Below are 6,626 nucleotides of genomic sequence, written 5' to 3' on the forward strand. Positions count from 1 at the left end.
GTTGGGCCCTGACTGATTTGCTTCGCCCTCCTACAGTTGCTGGACGTGACCGGGATGGACTCCCTTTTCTTCTGTTCGATTGTCATGTATTGGCCGGAGTCGCCTAACCTGGGCTTTGTGCAGGGCGTTCAGATCTTAGCCTAGAATCATATAGGGCCCGGCCTACCCTCTCCAGTCTCTCATTCCTCCACTGGGGACTCTCCTGTGTGTTACAATAAACTACTCGGGAGTGAGGGTGGGGAGTCAGAGACCTCCCTCCCTCAGCGCTCTGCTCAATCAATAGCCTTTGACCATGATAGGCCCCGTTCCCTCAATCCCAGCATTTTGCTGAATATTTACAGAGTTAGAGCTGGTCATACAAACAATGACGGACAGGTAAACACCCTCTGCTCCATTCGGCCCGTCTCACACGACTGTGATATAGTATCACAATCTATACGCTCCCCACCCCGCCCAAAACCATGGGATCTCCTGGGAGAGGCCAAAAACCAGATAAAAGCCCAGGACAATTTGGGGGGGAAAACCAATCTGGGAAATCCCTCTCCGACCCACCTAGGAGATCGATACTGGTCCAGGAGATCGCTCTGGTCCTGATAATTCTGTGCAGCGCTGACCTTCTGTACGGGGTGATCTCCGCCCCAGCCAGAAACAGGTCCAGCTCTCGCTCGAAGGAATTCAGCGAATCGGTCTCCACCGCACGAGCCGGCCGCCTGTTCCAGAGGCCCACTGTTCCCCGGGAAAAGAACCACCTCCTCGATCTGGCTTGAAATAACTTGAGCTTCTGATTCCCGGTCCTGCCTAACCTAGTTGATTGGAACAAACTATCAACTTTCAGAGAGAAAATCTCACCGTCAGGCCCCTTTAACAGAGGGAGTCTCACCGTCAGGACCATTTAACAGAGGGAGTCTCACCGTCAGGTCCCTTTAACAGAGGGAGTCTTACCGCCTGGCCCCTTTAACAAAGGGAGTCTCACCGTCAGGTCCCTTTAACAGAGGGAGTCTCACCGTCAGGTCCCTTTAACAGAGGGAGTCTCACCGTCAGGTCCCTTTAACAGAGGGAGTCTCACCGTCAGGTCCCTTTAACAGAGGGAGTCTCACCGTCAGGCCCCTTTAACAGAGGGAGTCTCACTATCAGGCCCCTTCAACAGAGAGCGTCTCACTGTCAGGCCCCTTTAACAGGGAGCGTCTCACTGTCAGGCCCCTTTAACAGAGAGCGTCTCACTGTCAGGCCCCTTTAACAGAGGGAGTCTCACTGTCAGGCCCCTTTAACAGACAGCGTCTCATTGTCAGGCCCCTTTAACAGAGAGCGTCTCGCCGTCAGGCCCCTTTAACAAAGAGCGTCTTGCTGTCAGGCCCCTTTAACGGCCTGGCTTGTTTTACACCCGTCCCTTTTAACCCCGTCCCATTTACACCCGTCCCATTTACACCCGTCCCATTTAACCCCGTCCCATTTACACCCGTCCCATTTACACCCGACCCATTTACACCTGTCCCATTCGCGCCCTGCCCCATTTTATGCTCCCTCTGGTCTTTGTGCCTCATTCGCTCCCTGATTCCACCTGCAGAATGATCAGGGAGTTTCAATTTAGTAATTTACATTTTTTTTCACTCCAAGAATTCCCACCCCAGGGTGACGCTGGCACTGAGCGAGTGACAGTCGATTAGATCAGTCACCATGGTGAAGAGTTACTATTGCTCTGTCTGCCCAGGGTACAGTTCGATCCTGACAGAGATCTCACCCTCTCACACACTGATACTCTCCACGTCTCCGGCTTTAAACACATCCATATGGCTCTCAATCTCAGTTGAAACAGAGGACGCTCACTTCAAGTCAGGTTTCAGAGAAACAAGTGACAGACAAAATCCTACAATGCAGTCATTTCTCCTTGGATATAGTTCTGGTCAGATGTACCAGGCTCTCTACCTCCCTCTATGTCTCTCCCTCTCGCTCTCTCGGTCTCCGTCTTTCCCTCCTTCTCTCTCTCTGTCTCTCTCTCTGTCTCTCTCTCTCTCTGTCACTCTCTCTCTGTCGCTCTCTTTCTGTCTCTCCCTCCTTGTCTCTTTCTCTCTCGCTCTCTGACTCTCTCTCTGTCTCTCTCTCCTTCTCGGTCTCTCTCTCTCTTTCTCGCTCTCTCTCTCTCTGTCTCTGTCTCTCTCTGTCTGTCTGTCTGTCTCTCTGTCCCTCTCTGTCTCTCTTCTCTCTGTCCCTCTCTGTCTATCTCTCTTCTTCTCTCACTGTCTCTTTCTGCCTCTCTCTCTCTGTTTCTCTCTCTCTCTGTTTCTCTGTCTCTCTCTCTCTCTCGCTGTCTCTCTCTCTCTCTCTCTCTCCCTGTCTCTCTGTCTGTCTGTCTTTCTTTCTGTCCCTCTCTTTCTCTCTCTCTGTCGCTCCTCTCTCTGTCTCTCTTTCTCTCTGTCCCTCTCTCCCCCTCTCTCTCTGTCTCTCCCTCTCTCTGTCCCTCTGTCTCTCTCGCTCTCTTTCTCTGTCCCCCTCTCTCTGTCTCTCTTTCTCTCTGTCCCTCTCTCTCTCTCTCTCTCTGTCTCTCCTCTCTCTGTCCCTCTGTCTCTCTCTCTCTTTCTCTGTCTCTCTCTATCTCCCCCTCTCTCTGTTTCCCCCTCTCTCTGTCTCTCCCTCTGTCTCTCTCGCTCAGACAATCCTCACTCAGCACGGACTGTTCACAATAGGAGCACTGTTAAAATAAAACATTTTTAACAATAATCGCCCTTGTGTTTTCTTGCTGCCTATTCTGAAAGCACTGCCCCTGACCCTGACCCTGAACCCGACCCTGACCCCGACCCTGACCCTGACCCTGAACTCGACCCTGACCCTGAACTCGACCCTGACCCTGAACCCGACCCTGACCCTGACCCTGACCCCGAACCTAACCCCGACCCTGACCCTGACCCTGAACTCGACCCTGACCCTGACCCTGACCCTGACCCCAACCCTGACCCCGAACCCAACCCCGACCCTGAACTCGACCCTGACCCTGAACTCGACCCTGACCCTCACTCTGACCCTGAACTCGACCCTGACCCTGACCCTGAACCCGACCCTGACCCTGAACTCGACCCTGACACTGACCCTGAACCCGACCCTGACCCTGAACTCGACCCAGACCCTGACCCTGACCCTGAACTCGACCCTGACCCTGACCCTGACCCTGAACTCGACCCTGACCCTGAACTCGACCCTGACCCTGAACCCGACCCTGACCCTGACCCTGAACTCGACCCTGACCCTGACCCTGACCCCGACCCTGACCCCGAACCCAACCCCGACCCTGAACTCGACCCTGACCCTGAACTCGACCCTGAACCCGACCCTGACTCTGAACTCGACCCTGACCCTGACCCTGACCCTGAACTCGACCCTGACCCTGACCCTGACCCTGAACTCGACCCTGACCCTGACTCTGAACCCGACCCTGACTCCGAACCCGACCCTGAAGATGACCCCAACCCACCTGTGCTTGTCTCCACTGTTGCCCGGTGACCCTCTTGTTCCTCACCCACTCTTCACACTTGAGTCTGGATATTGAGGTACTGACATTCCTCAGGCCCCCACCCTCCGCCGCTGTGAGTGAGGGAAGGGTGGGCTGCTCCTTTGCTAAGTTGCCTCTTGTCTACGATCGACTGCCTTTGGGAAATGGCACCATAGCGGTCGTACATTACGTTGGCTGTTCAGTGGGCCGAAGCAGCCGAGGACCTTCACCCCGTCAGCCCCTCCCCTACGGTGATGTCATGATTGGCTCCTGGGTTGAGAGGGTTGTCCTATGAGGAGAGATTGAGTCGAACGGGCCTCTACTCTCTGGAGTTTAGAAGAACGAGAGGTGATCTCATTGAAACATATAAGATTCTGAGGGGGCTCCACAGGGTAGATGCTGAGAGGCTGTTTCCCCTGGCTGGAGAGTCTAGAACTAGGGGGCATAGTCTCAGGATAAGGGGTCGGCCATTTAAGACTGAGATGAGGAGGAATTTCTTCACTCAGAGGGTTGTGAATCTTTGGAATTCTCTACCCCAGAGGGCTGTGGATGTTGAGTCGTTGAGTGTATTCAAGACTGAGATCGATGGATTTTTGGACTCTAAGGGAATGAAGGGATATGGGGATCGGGCAGGAAAGTGGAGTTGAGGTAGAAGATCAGCCATGATCTGAGTGAATGGCGGAGCAGGCTCGAGGGGCCGAATGGCCTACTCCTGCTCCTATTTCTTATGTCCTTATGGTGGGAGGTGGAGCACTGAGAAGGCGTCCGTTGGAATTCTTCAACGTAGGTGGAAAAGGGACAATCCTGGACGGGAATCGGGTCCTGCTTAAAACTCCCCACCAACCCACTGGCCCAAAAACAAATGGGCTGAAATTACTCGGCTTAAAACTGGTTGCATCACTTAAAATGTCCCCTCGATCCGTCTCCTCGACACGTCCCCTCGATCTGTCCACTCGATCCGTCCCCTCGACCCGTCCCCTCGACACGTGCCCTCGATCCGTGCCCTCGACCCGTCCCCTCGACCCGTCCCCTCGACACGTGCCCTCGATCTGTCCCCTCGACACGTGCCCTCGATCCGTCCCCTCGACACGTGCCCTCGATCTGTCCCCTCGACACGTGCCCTCGATCCGTGCCCTCGACCCGTCCCCTCGACCCGTCCCCTCGACCCGTCCCCTCGACCCGTCCCCTCGACCCGTCCCCTCGATCTGTCCCCTCGACCCGTCCCCTCGACCCGTCCCCTCGACCCGTCCCCTCGACCCGTCCCCTCGATCTGTCCCCTCGATCCGTCCCCTCGACCCGTGCCCTCGATCTGTCCCCTCGATCTGTCCCCTCGACCCGTCCCCTCGACCCGTCCCCTCGATCTGTCCCCTCGATCTGTCCCCTCGATCCGTCTCCTCGACCCGTGCCCTCGATCTGTCCCCTCGACCCGTGCCCTCGATCTGTCCCCTCGATCCGTCCCCTCGACCCGTGCCCTCGATCTGTCCCCTCGATCTGTCCCCTCGATCCGTCCCCTCGATCTGTCCCCTCGACCCGCACCCTCGATCTGTCCCCTCGATCTGTCTCCTCGATCTGTCCCCTCGATCTGTCCCCTCGATCTGTCCCCTCGATCTGTCCCCTCGATCCGTCTCCTCGATCTGTCCCCTCGATCTGTCCCCTCGACCCGTGCCCTCGATCTGTCCCCTCGATCCGTCTCCTCGACCCGTGCCCTCGATCTGTCCCCTCGATCCGTGCCCTCGACCCGTCCCCTCGACCCGTGCCCTCGATCTGTCCCCTCGACCCGTGCCCTCGATCTGTCCCCTCGATCCGTCTCCTCGGCCCGCACCCTCGATCCGTCCCCTCGATCCATCCCCTCGATCTGTCCCCTCGATCTGTCCCCTCGACCCGCACCCTCGATCCGTCCCCTTGGCCCGTCCCCTCGGCCCGCACCCTCGATCCGTCCCCTCGATCCATCCCCTCGATCTGTCCCCTCGATCTGTCCCCTCGATCCGTCTCCTCGGCCCGTGCCCTCGATCTGTCCCCTCGATCCGTCCCCTCGGCCCGTCCCCTCGACCCGCACCCTCGATCCGTCCCCTCGATCCGTCCCCTCGACCCGCACCCTCGATCTGTCCCCTCGATCTGTCCCCTCGATCTGTCCCCTCGATCTGTCCCCTCGACCCGTGCCCTCGATCTGTCCCCTTGACCCGTGCCCTCGATCTGTCCCCTCGATCTGTCCCCTCGACTCGTGCCCTCGATCTGTCCCCTCGATCCGTCTCCTCGGCCCGTGCCCTCGATCTGTCCCCTCGATCCGTCTCCTCGGCCCGTGCCCTCGATCTGTCCCCTCGATCTGTCCCCTCGACCCGTGCCCTCGATCTGTCCCCTCGATCCGTCTCCTCGGCCCGTGCCCTCGATCCGTCTCCTCGACCCGTGCCCTCGATCTGTCCCCTCGATCTGTCCCCTCGATCTGTCCCCTCGATCTGTCCCCTCGATCTGTCCCCTCGACCCGTGCCCTCGATCTGTCCCCTCGATCCGTCTCCTCGACCCGTGCCCTCGATCTGTCCCCTCGATCTGTCCCCTCGGCCCGTGCCCTCGATCTGTCCCCTCGACCCGTGCCCTCGATCTGTCCCCTCGACCCGTGCCCTCGACCCGTCCCCTCGATCCGTCTCCTCGACCCGTGCTCTCCACCGCTCACATCTGGGCTTCCTTGGGGTCTGGAGCGGGGACAGATGTGACAGGGAGCCAACTTTTCCTGTGTGTGTATGTAATGTCTGGCTGGGACTGTGTGTTGGAAAAAAGATTTCCGTTTGCCAATGAATGCGGTATTCCCGATGAAAGGAACGAGGGCCCTGGGAAGTTGGACCAAAATCAGTCCAGCAACATTTTCATTTTCATATTGAAAACTTTAGATACCCTTCCAGGAAGAAATTATGTTTTTTTGATAGGCAGAGTTACAGGGAGGTTCCAACAGGCCGGAAAATACACTGAGTTCAATATCATCAATCAAAGTCTCCGGATACCCGGAGTCTCACCAGACAATAAAAAAAGAAAGACTGACATTTAGATACAGTTGTAAACAATTTTACAACACCAAGTTATAGTCCAGCAATTTTATTTTAAATTCACAAGCTTTCGGAGATTTTCTCCTTCCTCAGGTAAATGTTTCAAGATC

Source organism: Heptranchias perlo, chromosome 39, assembly GCF_035084215.1.
Source record: "Heptranchias perlo isolate sHepPer1 chromosome 39, sHepPer1.hap1, whole genome shotgun sequence".
Classification (NCBI taxonomy): Eukaryota; Metazoa; Chordata; class Chondrichthyes; order Hexanchiformes; family Hexanchidae; genus Heptranchias; species Heptranchias perlo.